The 16,840-nt window shown below is 39.6% G+C and overlaps 12 non-coding genes across 12 annotated transcripts; all 12 read left to right on the forward strand.

The window, feature by feature from the left end:
• Positions 1-58: 58 nt before the first annotated feature.
• On the forward strand, positions 59-131 carry TRNAV-CAC (transfer RNA valine (anticodon CAC)). Its single transcript has one exon. It is a non-coding gene; the product is annotated as a tRNA-Val (tRNA).
• Positions 132-2,262: 2,131 nt separating this feature from the next.
• On the forward strand, positions 2,263-2,334 carry TRNAP-AGG (transfer RNA proline (anticodon AGG)). The gene has a single exon. It is a non-coding gene; the product is annotated as a tRNA-Pro (tRNA).
• Positions 2,335-4,284: 1,950 nt separating this feature from the next.
• TRNAP-UGG (transfer RNA proline (anticodon UGG)) lies at positions 4,285-4,356 on the forward strand. The gene has a single exon. It is a non-coding gene; the product is annotated as a tRNA-Pro (tRNA).
• Positions 4,357-4,656: 300 nt separating this feature from the next.
• On the forward strand, positions 4,657-4,729 carry TRNAV-CAC (transfer RNA valine (anticodon CAC)). The gene has a single exon. It is a non-coding gene; the product is annotated as a tRNA-Val (tRNA).
• Positions 4,730-6,936: 2,207 nt separating this feature from the next.
• Positions 6,937-7,008, forward strand: TRNAP-UGG (transfer RNA proline (anticodon UGG)). Its single transcript has one exon. It is a non-coding gene; the product is annotated as a tRNA-Pro (tRNA).
• A 300-nt stretch (positions 7,009-7,308) lies between these two features.
• On the forward strand, positions 7,309-7,381 carry TRNAV-CAC (transfer RNA valine (anticodon CAC)). Its single transcript has one exon. It is a non-coding gene; the product is annotated as a tRNA-Val (tRNA).
• Positions 7,382-9,568: 2,187 nt separating this feature from the next.
• Positions 9,569-9,640, forward strand: TRNAP-AGG (transfer RNA proline (anticodon AGG)). The gene has a single exon. It is a non-coding gene; the product is annotated as a tRNA-Pro (tRNA).
• A 1,898-nt stretch (positions 9,641-11,538) lies between these two features.
• Positions 11,539-11,610, forward strand: TRNAP-UGG (transfer RNA proline (anticodon UGG)). Its single transcript has one exon. It is a non-coding gene; the product is annotated as a tRNA-Pro (tRNA).
• A 300-nt stretch (positions 11,611-11,910) lies between these two features.
• Positions 11,911-11,983, forward strand: TRNAV-CAC (transfer RNA valine (anticodon CAC)). Its single transcript has one exon. It is a non-coding gene; the product is annotated as a tRNA-Val (tRNA).
• Positions 11,984-14,114: 2,131 nt separating this feature from the next.
• Positions 14,115-14,186, forward strand: TRNAP-UGG (transfer RNA proline (anticodon UGG)). The gene has a single exon. It is a non-coding gene; the product is annotated as a tRNA-Pro (tRNA).
• A 300-nt stretch (positions 14,187-14,486) lies between these two features.
• Positions 14,487-14,559, forward strand: TRNAV-CAC (transfer RNA valine (anticodon CAC)). Its single transcript has one exon. It is a non-coding gene; the product is annotated as a tRNA-Val (tRNA).
• A 2,155-nt stretch (positions 14,560-16,714) lies between these two features.
• On the forward strand, positions 16,715-16,786 carry TRNAP-AGG (transfer RNA proline (anticodon AGG)). The gene has a single exon. It is a non-coding gene; the product is annotated as a tRNA-Pro (tRNA).
• Positions 16,787-16,840: the final 54 nt, after the last annotated feature.

Here is a 16,840-nt window from a genome sequence, read left to right on the forward strand (position 1 = left end):
CCCTTGGAATAGCCTGTTTTGAGAAGTTTCATCACAGAAGAATCAACTGTAGACATCTGTTTCTGTAGTGTAGTGGTTATCACGTTCGCCTCACACGCGAAAGGTCCCCGGTTCGAAACCGGGCAGAAACAGTTGTTATATTGTCTTGGCTGCAATGTTGAGAGGTGCCGTTTTGCCATGAAATTGTCCAGGCCCTGAAGATGGTTTCATGCAGACTCGTTCCAAGAAAGTGAATTCTCCTAAAAACACTAAAGTAATTGGCATGTGGATGTATCTGTTGATTCACAGACCTCGCTTTGAAAAGAGCCCTGCATTCTGTTCATTGCTCACCTAGAACACGCATTAACTTTGGGAATTGTTGGCACCAACAGGCATCTTAGTTTAGTGGAGTGTTTCTGGTGTTTAAGTGCAGAAGCCCTGGGCTCAATTCCTCGGTGACCCTTCTCAAGGTGATGATACAAATGCATCGTCACCTTTACGTTTAATGTCAGAATTGTTTATTTCTATTTGGTGGTGTATGAATGCTTGCAATAGTATGTTGATTTTTTCTAGCCTTGAATGAATAAAAGCAAATCACTCCTCTTTATGTATTTTTCTAATACATTGATATTTGCATCTCCTTTCCTAGCCTGCATTTTTCATTATCTTACAGGCTGTATATAATAAGTATCAATTCAGGGGCCCTTCTTCTACTCAATTCACAACTGTTCTATCCCGGCATTGATAAGCAATCTACATCTGCTTCTGTTGTGTATTGGTTATCATGTTTACCTGACGTGTGAAAGCCCCATGTTTGACAGTGCGCGTTAACAAAGAGACCAATGATTTTTATTAAAAGTTGTCATGTGTTTTTGTTACCTTGCACCGGCCAAAAAGTGCCGGAAATGACTTCATTTGCAGTCACTTGAAAAGTAGGGATTCTCAAATAAATGGTAAGAGGTTGGAACAAATCTAAAGGAATGCATGGCATATCTATATGTATGTGTACGCAGGTATCCATATATAAAGATAGATAGATAGATAGATAGATAGATAGATAGATAGATAGATAGATAGATAGATAGATAGATAGATAGATAGATAGATAGATAGATAGATAGATAGATAGATAGATAGATAAATAGATAGATAGATAGATAGATAGATATTGGGAGAGAGAGAGCGTTACTATAAACTGAGACTTTATTTTCCATCAAGCTGTCTTTCCTTTCCTTCAGGAGCAGAATGTTCTGATCATCAGCGCTCCAGAATCTAGTGCTTGGTTGGCAAGCATCACACATTGTGATGTGTTAGCTAAGAGTTCCATGTCGTTCAGACTCATATATTCCTCTGTAGTTGTACCTTGGTGATTCAACAAAATGTGGCATCATAAGCAGCATTCTACTGCCATAGACTGGGCAGAAAAAACATTTAGAATTTCACTGAAAAAGAAAAAAAGCATACTTAGGCAGAGCTTTCTGGACAGTAAGGACATTAGAGTAAGTGATGAATAAGCACTGCTTTTGTTAATTTACATAGGCAGAACAGAGACTGCTGGGAAAAGCCTGAAATTAAAGGCACAGAAAATGCCTGCTTCTGGATAGAACACTAAGAAGGGTTGAAAGTTTTTTCTCTGACCCTGGCCACTCTTACAAGCAATCCTATGATAGTCAGAAGGACCCACCCTAAAAAGGAAGGGACAGCCATTTGGACCCTTTCCACCTTTTCTATATCTCGCCTGATCGAGCCTGATCGAGCGCTGATTGAGCGGATTAGCACATGTACTTCTCATTTTGGGAAGGTATTGCTTAGCTTGCTACCAGCAGCTCAGTTATGTTATGATGTTAGAGGCTTGCAAGGAATGCTTTAGTCCTGCATTAGGCCGTTTTTATTGCTACTTGCATTCAAGGGAAAGATAATTAGCCAGAATCTGTGGCCCAGTTATTCACCTTGGCATTCCGATTTGCACAAAGGGAATAAGCATTTGAGAGAAAATGCAACATGTGTTTCTTATGTTGCTATGAACAGCTTTTTATTCTTTCTCTTTAGGGTCTAGCCAATGCAGAAATAGATAAATAAGTGCTGACTTTCTGTAAGACGTGTCCAATGCTGGGACAAAATAAAAGGGGACACTTATAAATGATAGTGATATCATTTGAGAAAGGGTAAGTTGACACTGAATTTCATGTATATTCACAGACCAAGCATGAAAAAGTCCCCAGCATGATCTTCATTGCGTGCTTAGAGCTGGTATTAGCTTTTCAGAGGTGCGGGCCTTTCGAAGGCTCGTTGGTCTAGGGGTATGATTCTCGCTTAGGGTGCGAGAGGTCCCGGGTTCAAATCCCGGACGAGCCCTTTCATTGGTACTTTTTTAAAGTAGTATTGCAGTATGCATTTCAAAGCCAATATCAATTTTCTCTTTGCAGTAGTGGATGAATATTTGCTAGAGTCTCATGCTTTTAACCTTGCCCTGCCTGAGCAACTAGGAAACATTTCTCTTTAAGCATTTTGCAAAAATGCTGAACTTGCATGGCATATACAAGCGTTCAGCTAGGGCTGTCTGGGAAGGTTGCATGAAAGAAATCTAAAATACATTGATATTTGCATCTCCTTTCCTAGCCTGCATTTTTCATTATCTTACAGGCTGTATATAATAAGTATCAATTCAGGGGCCCTTCTTCTACTCAATTCACAACTGTTCTATCCCGGCATTGATAAGCAATCTACATCTGCTTCTGTTGTGTATTGGTTATCATGTTTACCTGACGTGTGAAAGCCCCATGTTTGACAGTGCGCGTTAACAAAGAGACCAATGATTTTTATTAAAAGTTGTCATGTGTTTTTGTTACCTTGCACCGGCCAAAAAGTGCCGGAAATGACTTCATTTGCAGTCACTTGAAAAGTAGGGATTCTCAAATAAATGGTAAGAGGTTGGAACAAATCTAAAGGAATGCATGGCATATCTATATGTATGTGTACGCAGGTATCCATATATAAAGATAGATAGATAGATAGATAGATAGATAGATAGATAGATAGATAGATAGATAGATAGATAGATAGATAGATAGATAGATAGATAGATAGATAGATAGATAGATAGATAGATAGATAGATAGATAGATAGATAGATAGATAGATAGATAGATAGATAGATAGATAGATAGATAGATAGATAGATAGATAGATATTGGGAGAGAGAGAGCGTTACTATAAACTGAGACTTTATTTTCCATCAAGCTGTCTTTCCTTTCCTTCAGGAGCAGAATGTTCTGATCATCAGCGCTCCAGAATCTAGTGCTTGGTTGGCAAGCATCACACATTGTGATGTGTTAGCTAAGAGTTCCATGTCGTTCAGACTCATATATTCCTCTGTAGTTGTACCTTGGTGATTCAACAAAATGTGGCATCATGAGCAGCATTCTACTGCCATAGACTGGGCAGAAAAAACATTTAGAATTTCACTGAAAAAGAAAAAAAGCATACTTAGGCAGAGCTTTCTGGACAGTAAGGACATTAGAGTAAGTGATGAATAAGCACTGCTTTTGTTAATTTACATAGGCAGAACAGAGACTGCTGGGAAAAGCCTGAAATTAAAGGCACAGAAAATGCCTGCTTCTGGATAGAACACTAAGAAGGGTTGAAAGTTTTTTCTCTGACCCTGGCCACTCTTACAAGCAATCCTATGATAGTCAGAAGGACCCACCCTAAAAAGGAAGGGACAGCCATTTGGACCCTTTCCACCTTTTCTATATCTCGCCTGATCTCGCCTGATCGAGCGCTGATTGAGCGGATTAGCACATGTACTTCTCATTTTGGGAAGGTATTGCTTAGCTTGCTACCAGCAGCTCAGTTATGTTATGATGTTAGAGGCTTGCATGGAATGCTTTAGTCCTGCATTAGGCCGTTTTTATTGCTACTTGCATTCAAGGGAAAGATAATTAGCCAGAATCTGTGGCCCAGTTATTCACCTTGGCATTCCGATTTGCACAAAGGGAATAAGCATTTGAGAGAAAATGCAACATGTGTTTCTTATGTTGCTATGAACAGCTTTTTATTCTTTCTCTTTAGGGTCTAGCCAATGCAGAAATAGATAAATAAGTGCTGACTTTCTGTAAGACGTGTCCAATGCTGGGACAAAATAAAAGGGGACACTTATAAATGATAGTGATATCATTTGAGAAAGGGTAAGTTGACACTGAATTTCATGTATATTCACAGACCAAGCATGAAAAAGTCCCCAGCATGATCTTCATTGCGTGCTTAGAGCTGGTATTAGCTTTTCAGAGGTGCGGGCCTTTCGAAGGCTCGTTGGTCTAGGGGTATGATTCTCGCTTTGGGTGCGAGAGGTCCCGGGTTCAAATCCCGGACGAGCCCTTTCATTGGTGCTTTTTTAAAGTAGTATTGCAGTATGCATTTCAAAGCCAATATCAATTTTCTCTTTGCAGTAGTGGATGAATATTTGCTAGAGTCTCATGCTTTTAACCTTGCCCTGCCTGAGCAACTAGGAAACATTTCTCTTTAAGCATTTTGCAAAAATGCTGAACTTGCATGGCATATACAAGCGTTCAGCTAGGGCTGTCTGGGAAGGTTGCATGAAAGAAATCTAAAACCAGAGGCCCTTGGAATAGCCTGTTTTGAGAAGTTTCATCACAGAAGAATCAACTGTAGACATCTGTTTCTGTAGTGTAGTGGTTATCACGTTCGCCTCACACGCGAAAGGTCCCCGGTTCGAAACCGGGCAGAAACAGTTGTTATATTGTCTTGGCTGCAATGTTGAGAGGTGCCGTTTTGCCATGAAATTGTCCAGGCCCTGAAGATGGTTTCATGCAGACTCGTTCCAAGAAAGTGAATTCTCCTAAAAACACTAAAGTAATTGGCATGTGGATGTATCTGTTGATTCACAGACCTCGCTTTGAAAAGAGCCCTGCATTCTGTTCATTGCTCACCTAGAACACGCATTAACTTTGGGAATTGTTGGCACCAACAGGCATCTTAGTTTAGTGGAGTGTTTCTGGTGTTTAAGTGCAGAAGCCCTGGGCTCAATTCCTCGGTGACCCTTCTCAAGGTGATGATACAAATGCATCGTCACCTTTACGTTTAATGTCAGAATTGTTTATTTCTATTTGGTGGTGTATGAATGCTTGCAATAGTATGTTGATTTTTTCTAGCCTTGAATGAATAAAAGCAAATCACTCCTCTTTATGTATTTTTCTAATACATTGATATTTGCATCTCCTTTCCTAGCCTGCATTTTTCATTATCTTACAGGCTGTATATAATAAGTATCAATTCAGGGGCCCTTCTTCTACTTAATTCACAACTGTTCTATCCCGGCATTGATAAGCAATCTACATCTGCTTCTGTTGTGTATTGGTTATCATGTTTACCTGACGTGTGAAAGCCCCATGTTTGACAGTGCGCGTTAACAAAGAGACCAATGATTTTTATTAAAAGTTGTCATGTGTTTTTGTTACCTTGCACCGGCCAAAAAGTGCCGGAAATGACTTCATTTGCAGTCACTTGAAAAGTAGGGATTCTCAAATAAATGGTAAGAGGTTGGAACAAATCTAAAGGAATGCATGGCATATCTATATGTATGTGTACGCAGGTATCCATATATAAAGATAGATAGATAGATAGATAGATAGATAGATAGATAGATAGATAGATAGATAGATAGATAGATAGATAGATAGATAGATAGATAGATAGATAGATAGATAGATAGATAGATAGATAGATAGATAGATAGATAGATAGATAGATAGATAGATAGATAGATAGATAGATAGATAGATAGATAGATAGATAGATAGATAGATAGATAGATAGATAGATATTGGGAGAGAGAGAGTGTTACTATAAACTGAGACTTTATTTTCCATCAAGCTGTCTTTCCTTTCCTTCAGGAGCAGAATGTTCTGATCATCAGCGCTCCAGAATCTAGTGCTTGGTTGGCAAGCATCACACATTGTGATGTGTTAGCTAAGAGTTCCATGTCGTTCAGACTCATATATTCCTCTGTAGTTGTACCTTGGTGATTCAACAAAATGTGGCATCATAAGCAGCATTCTACTGCCATAGACTGGGCAGAAAAAACATTTAGAATTTCACTGAAAAAGAAAAAAAGCATACTTAGGCAGAGCTTTCTGGACAGTAAGGACATTAGAGTAAGTGATGAATAAGCACTGCTTTTGTTAATTTACATAGGCAGAACAGAGACTGCTGGGAAAAGCCTGAAATTAAAGGCACAGAAAATGCCTGCTTCTGGATAGAACACTAAGAAGGGTTGAAAGTTTTTTCTCTGACCCTGGCCACTCTTACAAGCAATCCTATGATAGTCAGAAGGACCCACCCTAAAAAGGAAGGGACAGCCATTTGGACCCTTTCCACCTTTTCTATATCTCGCCTGATCGAGCCTGATCGAGCGCTGATTGAGCGGATTAGCACATGTACTTCTCATTTTGGGAAGGTATTGCTTAGCTTGCTACCAGCAGCTCAGTTATGTTATGATGTTAGAGGCTTGCATGGAATGCTTTAGTCCTGCATTAGGCCGTTTTTATTGCTACTTGCATTCAAGGGAAAGATAATTAGCCAGAATCTGTGGCCCAGTTATTCACCTTGGCATTCCGATTTGCACAAAGGGAATAAGCATTTGAGAGAAAATGCAACATGTGTTTCTTATGTTGCTATGAACAGCTTTTTATTCTTTCTCTTTAGGGTCTAGCCAATGCAGAAATAGATAAATAAGTGCTGACTTTCTGTAAGACGTGTCCAATGCTGGGACAAAATAAAAGGGGACACTTATAAATGATAGTGATATCATTTGAGAAAGGGTAAGTTGACACTGAATTTCATGTATATTCACAGACCAAGCATGAAAAAGTCCCCAGCATGATCTTCATTGCGTGCTTAGAGCTGGTATTAGCTTTTCAGAGGTGCGGGCCTTTCGAAGGCTCGTTGGTCTAGGGGTATGATTCTCGCTTTGGGTGCGAGAGGTCCCGGGTTCAAATCCCGGACGAGCCCTTTCATTGGTGCTTTTTTAAAGTAGTATTGCAGTATGCATTTCAAAGCCAATATCAATTTTCTCTTTGCAGTAGTGGATGAATATTTGCTAGAGTCTCATGCTTTTAACCTTGCCCTGCCTGAGCAACTAGGAAACATTTCTCTTTAAGCATTTTGCAAAAATGCTGAACTTGCATGGCATATACAAGCGTTCAGCTAGGGCTGTCTGGGAAGGTTGCATGAAAGAAATCTAAAACCAGAGGCCCTTGGAATAGCCTGTTTTGAGAAGTTTCATCACAGAAGAATCAACTGTAGACATCTGTTTCTGTAGTGTAGTGGTTATCACGTTCGCCTCACACGCGAAAGGTCCCCGGTTCGAAACCGGGCAGAAACAGTTGTTATATTGTCTTGGCTGCAATGTTGAGAGGTGCCGTTTTGCCATGAAATTGTCCAGGCCCTGAAGATGGTTTCATGCAGACTCGTTCCAAGAAAGTGAATTCTCCTAAAAACACTAAAGTAATTGGCATGTGGATGTATCTGTTGATTCACAGACCTCGCTTTGAAAAGAGCCCTGCATTCTGTTCATTGCTCACCTAGAACACGCATTAACTTTGGGAATTGTTGGCACCAACAGGCATCTTAGTTTAGTGGAGTGTTTCTGGTGTTTAAGTGCAGAAGCCCTGGGCTCAATTCCTTGGTGACCCTTCTCAAGGTGATGATACAAATGCATCGTCACCTTTACGTTTAATGTCAGAATTGTTTATTTCTATTTGGTGGTGTATGAATGCTTGCAATAGTATGTTGATTTTTTCTAGCCTTGAATGAATAAAAGCAAATCACTCCTCTTTATGTATTTTTCTAATACATTGATATTTGCATCTCCTTTCCTAGCCTGCATTTTTCATTATCTTACAGGCTGTATATAATAAGTATCAATTCAGGGGCCCTTCTTCTACTTAATTCACAACTGTTCTATCCCGGCATTGATAATCAATCTACATCTGCTTCTGTTGTGTATTGGTTATCATGTTTACCTGACGTGTGAAAGCCCCATGTTTGACAGTGCGCGTTAACAAAGAGACCAATGATTTTTATTAAAAGTTGTCATGTGTTTTTGTTACCTTGCACCGGCCAAAAAGTGCCGGAAAGAAATGACTTCATTTGCAGTCACTTGAAAAGTAGGGATTCTCAAATAAATGGTAAGAGGTTGGAACAAATCTAAAGGAATGCATGGCATATCTATATGTATGTGTACGCAGGTATCCATATATAAAGATAGATAGATAGATAGATAGATAGATAGATAGATAGATAGATAGATAGATAGATAGATAGATAGATAGATAGATAGATAGATAGATAGATAGATAGATAGATAGATAGATAGATAGATAGATAGATAGATAGATAGATAGATAGATAGATAGATAGATAGATAGATAGATAGATAGATAGATAGATAGATATTGGGAGAGAGAGAGTGTTACTATAAACTGAGACTTTATTTTCCATCAAGCTGTCTTTCCTTTCCTTCAGGAGCAGAATGTTCTGATCATCAGCGCTCCAGAATCTAGTGCTTGGTTGGCAAGCATCACACGTTGTGATGTGTTAGCTAAGAGTTCCATGTCGTTCAGACTCATATATTCCTCTGTAGTTGTACCTTGGTGATTCAACAAAATGTGGCATCATAAGCAGCATTCTACTGCCATAGACTGGGCAGAAAAAACATTTAGAATTTCACTGAAAAAGAAAAAAAGCATACTTAGGCAGAGCTTTCTGGACAGTAAGGACATTAGAGTAAGTGATGAATAAGCACTGCTTTTGTTAATTTACATAGGCAGAACAGAGACTGCTGGGAAAAGCCTGAAATTAAAGGCACAGAAAATGCCTGCTTCTGGATAGAACACTAAGAAGGGTTGAAAGTTTTTTCTCTGACCCTGGCCACTCTTACAAGCAATCCTATGATAGTCAGAAGGACCCACCCTAAAAAGGAAGGGACAGCCATTTGGACCCTTTCCACCTTTTCTATATCTCGCCTGATCGAGCCTGATCGAGCGCTGATTGAGCGGATTAGCACATGTACTTCTCATTTTGGGAAGGTATTGCTTAGCTTGCTACCAGCAGCTCAGTTATGTTATGATGTTAGAGGCTTGCAAGGAATGCTTTAGTCCTGCATTAGGCCGTTTTTATTGCTACTTGCATTCAAGGGAAAGATAATTAGCCAGAATCTGTGGCCCAGTTATTCACCTTGGCATTCCGATTTGCACAAAGGGAATAAGCATTTGAGAGAAAATGCAACATGTGTTTCTTATGTTGCTATGAACAGCTTTTTATTCTTTCTCTTTAGGGTCTAGCCAATGCAGAAATAGATAAATAAGTGCTGACTTTCTGTAAGACGTGTCCAATGCTGGGACAAAATAAAAGGGGACACTTATAAATGATAGTGATATCATTTGAGAAAGGGTAAGTTGACACTGAATTTCATGTATATTCACAGACCAAGCATGAAAAAGTCCCCAGCATGATCTTCATTGCGTGCTTAGAGCTGGTATTAGCTTTTCAGAGGTGCGGGCCTTTCGAAGGCTCGTTGGTCTAGGGGTATGATTCTCGCTTAGGGTGCGAGAGGTCCCGGGTTCAAATCCCGGACGAGCCCTTTCATTGGTACTTTTTTAAAGTAGTATTGCAGTATGCATTTCAAAGCCAATATCAATTTTCTCTTTGCAGTAGTGGATGAATATTTGCTAGAGTCTCATGCTTTTAACCTTGCCCTGCCTGAGCAACTAGGAAACATTTCTCTTTAAGCATTTTGCAAAAATGCTGAACTTGCATGGCATATACAAGCGTTCAGCTAGGGCTGTCTGGGAAGGTTGCATGAAAGAAATCTAAAATACATTGATATTTGCATCTCCTTTCCTAGCCTGCATTTTTCATTATCTTACAGGCTGTATATAATAAGTATCAATTCAGGGGCCCTTCTTCTACTCAATTCACAACTGTTCTATCCCGGCATTGATAAGCAATCTACATCTGCTTCTGTTGTGTATTGGTTATCATGTTTACCTGACGTGTGAAAGCCCCATGTTTGACAGTGCGCGTTAACAAAGAGACCAATGATTTTTATTAAAAGTTGTCATGTGTTTTTGTTACCTTGCACCGGCCAAAAAGTGCCGGAAATGACTTCATTTGCAGTCACTTGAAAAGTAGGGATTCTCAAATAAATGGTAAGAGGTTGGAACAAATCTAAAGGAATGCATGGCATATCTATATGTATGTGTACGCAGGTATCCATATATAAAGATAGATAGATAGATAGATAGATAGATAGATAGATAGATAGATAGATAGATAGATAGATAGATAGATAGATAGATAGATAGATAGATAGATAGATAGATAGATAGATAGATAGATAGATAGATAGATAGATAGATAGATATTGGGAGAGAGAGAGCGTTACTATAAACTGAGACTTTATTTTCCATCAAGCTGTCTTTCCTTTCCTTCAGGAGCAGAATGTTCTGATCATCAGCGCTCCAGAATCTAGTGCTTGGTTGGCAAGCATCACACATTGTGATGTGTTAGCTAAGAGTTCCATGTCGTTCAGACTCATATATTCCTCTGTAGTTGTACCTTGGTGATTCAACAAAATGTGGCATCATAAGCAGCATTCTACTGCCATAGACTGGGCAGAAAAAACATTTAGAATTTCACTGAAAAAGAAAAAAAGCATACTTAGGCTGAGCTTTCTGGGCAGTAAGGACATTAGAGTAAGTGATGAATAAGCACTGCTTTTGTTAATTTACATAGGCAGAACAGAGACTGCTGGGAAAAGCCTGAAATTAAAGGCACAGAAAATGCCTGCTTCTGGATAGAACACTAAGAAGGGTTGAAAGTTTTTTCTCTGACCCTGGCCACTCTTACAAGCAATCCTATGATAGTCAGAAGGACCCACCCTAAAAAGGAAGGGACAGCCATTTGGACCCTTTCCACCTTTTCTATATCTCGCCTGATCGAGCCTGATCGAGCGCTGATTGAGCGGATTAGCACATGTACTTCTCATTTTGGGAAGGTATTGCTTAGCTTGCTACCAGCAGCTCAGTTATGTTATGATGTTAGAGGCTTGCATGGAATGCTTTAGTCCTGCATTAGGCCGTTTTTATTGCTACTTGCATTCAAGGGAAAGATAATTAGCCAGAATCTGTGGCCCAGTTATTCACCTTGGCATTCCGATTTGCACAAAGGGAATAAGCATTTGAGAGAAAATGCAACATGTGTTTCTTATGTTGCTATGAACAGCTTTTTATTCTTTCTCTTTAGGGTCTAGCCAATGCAGAAATAGATAAATAAGTGCTGACTTTCTGTAAGACGTGTCCAATGCTGGGACAAAATAAAAGGGGACACTTATAAATGATAGTGATATCATTTGAGAAAGGGTAAGTTGACACTGAATTTCATGTATATTCACAGACCAAGCATGAAAAAGTCCCCAGCATGATCTTCATTGCGTGCTTAGAGCTGGTATTAGCTTTTCAGAGGTGCGGGCCTTTCGAAGGCTCGTTGGTCTAGGGGTATGATTCTCGCTTTGGGTGCGAGAGGTCCCGGGTTCAAATCCCGGACGAGCCCTTTCATTGGTGCTTTTTTAAAGTAGTATTGCAGTATGCATTTCAAAGCCAATATCAATTTTCTCTTTGCAGTAGTGGATGAATATTTGCTAGAGTCTCATGCTTTTAACCTTGCCCTGCCTGAGCAACTAGGAAACATTTCTCTTTAAGCATTTTGCAAAAATGCTGAACTTGCATGGCATATACAAGCGTTCAGCTAGGGCTGTCTGGGAAGGTTGCATGAAAGAAATCTAAAACCAGAGGCCCTTGGAATAGCCTGTTTTGAGAAGTTTCATCACAGAAGAATCAACTGTAGACATCTGTTTCTGTAGTGTAGTGGTTATCACGTTCGCCTCACACGCGAAAGGTCCCCGGTTCGAAACCGGGCAGAAACAGTTGTTATATTGTCTTGGCTGCAATGTTGAGAGGTGCCGTTTTGCCATGAAATTGTCCAGGCCCTGAAGATGGTTTCATGCAGACTCGTTCCAAGAAAGTGAATTCTCCTAAAAACACTAAAGTAATTGGCATGTGGATGTATCTGTTGATTCACAGACCTCGCTTTGAAAAGAGCCCTGCATTCTGTTCATTGCTCACCTAGAACACGCATTAACTTTGGGAATTGTTGGCACCAACAGGCATCTTAGTTTAGTGGAGTGTTTCTGGTGTTTAAGTGCAGAAGCCCTGGGCTCAATTCCTCGGTGACCCTTCTCAAGGTGATGATACAAATGCATCGTCACCTTTACGTTTAATGTCAGAATTGTTTATTTCTATTTGGTGGTGTATGAATGCTTGCAATAGTATGTTGATTTTTTCTAGCCTTGAATGAATAAAAGCAAATCACTCCTCTTTATGTATTTTTCTAATACATTGATATTTGCATCTCCTTTCCTAGCCTGCATTTTTCATTATCTTACAGGCTGTATATAATAAGTATCAATTCAGGGGCCCTTCTTCTACTCAATTCACAACTGTTCTATCCCGGCATTGATAAGCAATCTACATCTGCTTCTGTTGTGTATTGGTTATCATGTTTACCTGACGTGTGAAAGCCCCATGTTTGACAGTGCGCGTTAACAAAGAGACCAATGATTTTTATTAAAAGTTGTCATGTGTTTTTGTTACCTTGCACCGGCCAAAAAGTGCCGGAAATGACTTCATTTGCAGTCACTTGAAAAGTAGGGATTCTCAAATAAATGGTAAGAGGTTGGAACAAATCTAAAGGAATGCATGGCATATCTATATGTATGTGTACGCAGGTATCCATATATAAAGATAGATAGATAGATAGATAGATAGATAGATAGATAGATAGATAGATAGATAGATAGATAGATAGATAGATAGATAGATAGATAGATAGATAGATAGATAGATAGATAGATAAATAGATAGATAGATAGATAGATAGATATTGGGAGAGAGAGAGCGTTACTATAAACTGAGACTTTATTTTCCATCAAGCTGTCTTTCCTTTCCTTCAGGAGCAGAATGTTCTGATCATCAGCGCTCCAGAATCTAGTGCTTGGTTGGCAAGCATCACACATTGTGATGTGTTAGCTAAGAGTTCCATGTCGTTCAGACTCATATATTCCTCTGTAGTTGTACCTTGGTGATTCAACAAAATGTGGCATCATAAGCAGCATTCTACTGCCATAGACTGGGCAGAAAAAACATTTAGAATTTCACTGAAAAAGAAAAAAAGCATACTTAGGCAGAGCTTTCTGGACAGTAAGGACATTAGAGTAAGTGATGAATAAGCACTGCTTTTGTTAATTTACATAGGCAGAACAGAGACTGCTGGGAAAAGCCTGAAATTAAAGGCACAGAAAATGCCTGCTTCTGGATAGAACACTAAGAAGGGTTGAAAGTTTTTTCTCTGACCCTGGCCACTCTTACAAGCAATCCTATGATAGTCAGAAGGACCCACCCTAAAAAGGAAGGGACAGCCATTTGGACCCTTTCCACCTTTTCTATATCTCGCCTGATCGAGCCTGATCGAGCGCTGATTGAGCGGATTAGCACATGTACTTCTCATTTTGGGAAGGTATTGCTTAGCTTGCTACCAGCAGCTCAGTTATGTTATGATGTTAGAGGCTTGCATGGAATGCTTTAGTCCTGCATTAGGCCGTTTTTATTGCTACTTGCATTCAAGGGAAAGATAATTAGCCAGAATCTGTGGCCCAGTTATTCACCTTGGCATTCCGATTTGCACAAAGGGAATAAGCATTTGAGAGAAAATGCAACATGTGTTTCTTATGTTGCTATGAACAGCTTTTTATTCTTTCTCTTTAGGGTCTAGCCAATGCAGAAATAGATAAATAAGTGCTGACTTTCTGTAAGACGTGTCCAATGCTGGGACAAAATAAAAGGGGACACTTATAAATGATAGTGATATCATTTGAGAAAGGGTAAGTTGACACTGAATTTCATGTATATTCACAGACCAAGCATGAAAAAGTCCCCAGCATGATCTTCATTGCGTGCTTAGAGCTGGTATTAGCTTTTCAGAGGTGCGGGCCTTTCGAAGGCTCGTTGGTCTAGGGGTATGATTCTCGCTTTGGGTGCGAGAGGTCCCGGGTTCAAATCCCGGACGAGCCCTTTCATTGGTGCTTTTTTAAAGTAGTATTGCAATATGCATTTCAAAGCCAATATCAATTTTCTCTTTGCAGTAGTGGATGAATATTTGCTAGAGTCTCATGCTTTTAACCTTGCCCTGCCTGAGCAACTAGGAAACATTTCTCTTTAAGCATTTTGCAAAAATGCTGAACTTGCATGGCATATACAAGCGTTCAGCTAGGGCTGTCTGGGAAGGTTGCATGAAAGAAATCTAAAACCAGAGGCCCTTGGAATAGCCTGTTTTGAGAAGTTTCATCACAGAAGAATCAACTGTAGACATCTGTTTCTGTAGTGTAGTGGTTATCACGTTCGCCTCACACGCGAAAGGTCCCCGGTTCGAAACCGGGCAGAAACGGTTGTTATATTGTCTTGGCTGCAATGTTGAGAGGTGCCGTTTTGCCATGAAATTGTCCAGGCCCTGAAGATGGTTTCATGCAGACTCGTTCCAAGAAAGTGAATTCTCCTAAAAACACTAAAGTAATTGGCATGTGGATGTATCTGTTGATTCAAAGACCTCGCTTTGAAAAGAGCCCTGCATTCTGTTCATTGCTCACCTAGAACACGCATTAACTTTGGGAATTTTTGGCACCAACAGGCATCTTAGTTTAGTGGAGTGTTTCTGGTGTTTAAGTGCAGAAGCCCTGGGCTCAATTCCTCGGTGACCCTTCTCAAGGTGATGATACAAATGCATCGTCACCTTTACGTTTAATGTCAGAATTGTTTATTTCTATTTGGTGGTGTATGAATGCTTGCAATAGTATGTTGATTTTTTCTAGCCTTGAATGAATAAAAGCAAATCACTCCTCTTTATGTATTTTTCTAATACATTGATATTTGCATCTCCTTTCCTAGCCTGCATTTTTCATTATCTTACAGGCTGTATATAATAAGTATCAATTCAGGGGCCCTTCTTCTACTCAATTCACAACTGTTCTATCCCGGCATTGATAAGCAATCTACATCTGCTTCTGTTGTGTATTGGTTATCATGTTTACCTGACGTGTGAAAGCCCCATGTTTGACAGTGCGCGTTAACAAAGAGACCAATGATTTTTATTAAAAGTTGTCATGTGTTTTTGTTACCTTGCACCGGCCAAAAAGTGCCGGAAATGACTTCATTTGCAGTCACTTGAAAAGTAGGGATTCTCAAATAAATGGTAAGAGGTTGGAACAAATCTAAAGGAATGCATGGCATATCTATATGTATGTGTACGCAGGTATCCATATATAAAGATAGATAGATAGATAGATAGATAGATAGATAGATAGATAGATAGATAGATAGATAGATAGATAGATAGATAGATAGATAGATAGATAGATAGATATATAGATAGATAGATAGATAGATAGATAGATAGATAGATAGATAGATAGATAGATAGATAGATAGATATTGGGAGAGAGAGAGTGTTACTATAAACTGAGACTTTATTTTCCATCAAGCTGTCTTTCCTTTCCTTCAGGAGCAGAATGTTCTGATCATCAGCGCTCCAGAATCTAGTGCTTGGTTGGCAAGCATCACACATTGTGATGTGTTAGCTAAGAGTTCCATGTCGTTCAGACTCATATATTCCTCTGTAGTTGTACCTTGGTGATTCAACAAAATGTGGCATCATAAGCAGCATTCTACTGCCATAGACTGGGCAGAAAAAACATTTAGAATTTCACTGAAAAAGAAAAAAAGCATACTTAGGCAGAGCTTTCTGGACAGTAAGGACATTAGAGTAAGTGATGAATAAGCACTGCTTTTGTTAATTTACATAGGCAGAACAGAGACTGCTGGGAAAAGCCTGAAATTAAAGGCACAGAAAATGCCTGCTTCTGGATAGAACACTAAGAAGGGTTGAAAGTTTTTTCTCTGACCCTGGCCACTCTTACAAGCAATCCTATGATAGTCAGAAGGACCCACCCTAAAAAGGAAGGGACAGCCATTTGGACCCTTTCCACCTTTTCTATATCTCGCCTGATCGAGCCTGATCGAGCGCTGATTGAGCGGATTAGCACATGTACTTCTCATTTTGGGACGGTATTGCTTAGCTTGCTACCAGCAGCTCAGTTATGTTATGATGTTAGAGGCTTGCAAGGAATGCTTTAGTCCTGCATTAGGCTGTTTTTATTGCTACTTGCATTCAAGGGAAAGATAATTAGCCAGAATCTGTGGCCCAGTTATTCACCTTGGCATTCCGATTTGCACAAAGGGAATAAGCATTTGAGAGAAAATGCAACATGTGTTTCTTATGTTGCTATGAACAGCTTTTTATTCTTTCTCTTTAGGGTCTAGCCAATGCAGAAATAGATAAATAAGTGCTGACTTTCTGTAAGACGTGTCCAATGCTGGGACAAAATAAAAGGGGATACTTATAAATGATAGTGATATCATTTGAGAAAGGGTAAGTTGACACTGAATTTCATGTATATTCACAGACCAAGCATGAAAAAGTCCCCAGCATGATCTTCATTGCGTGCTTAGAGCTGGTATTAGCTTTTCAGAGGTGCCGGCCTTTCGAAGGCTCGTTGGTCTAGGGGTATGATTCTCGCTTAGGGTGCGAGAGGTCCCGGGTTCAAATCCCGGACGAGCCCTTTCATTGGTACTTTTTTAAAGTAGTATTGCAGTATGCATTTCAAAGCCAATAT

This window comes from Lissotriton vulgaris, unplaced genomic scaffold (assembly GCF_964263255.1).
Source record: "Lissotriton vulgaris unplaced genomic scaffold, aLisVul1.2 SCAFFOLD_595, whole genome shotgun sequence".
In the NCBI taxonomy this organism is placed as follows: domain Eukaryota; kingdom Metazoa; phylum Chordata; class Amphibia; order Caudata; family Salamandridae; genus Lissotriton; species Lissotriton vulgaris.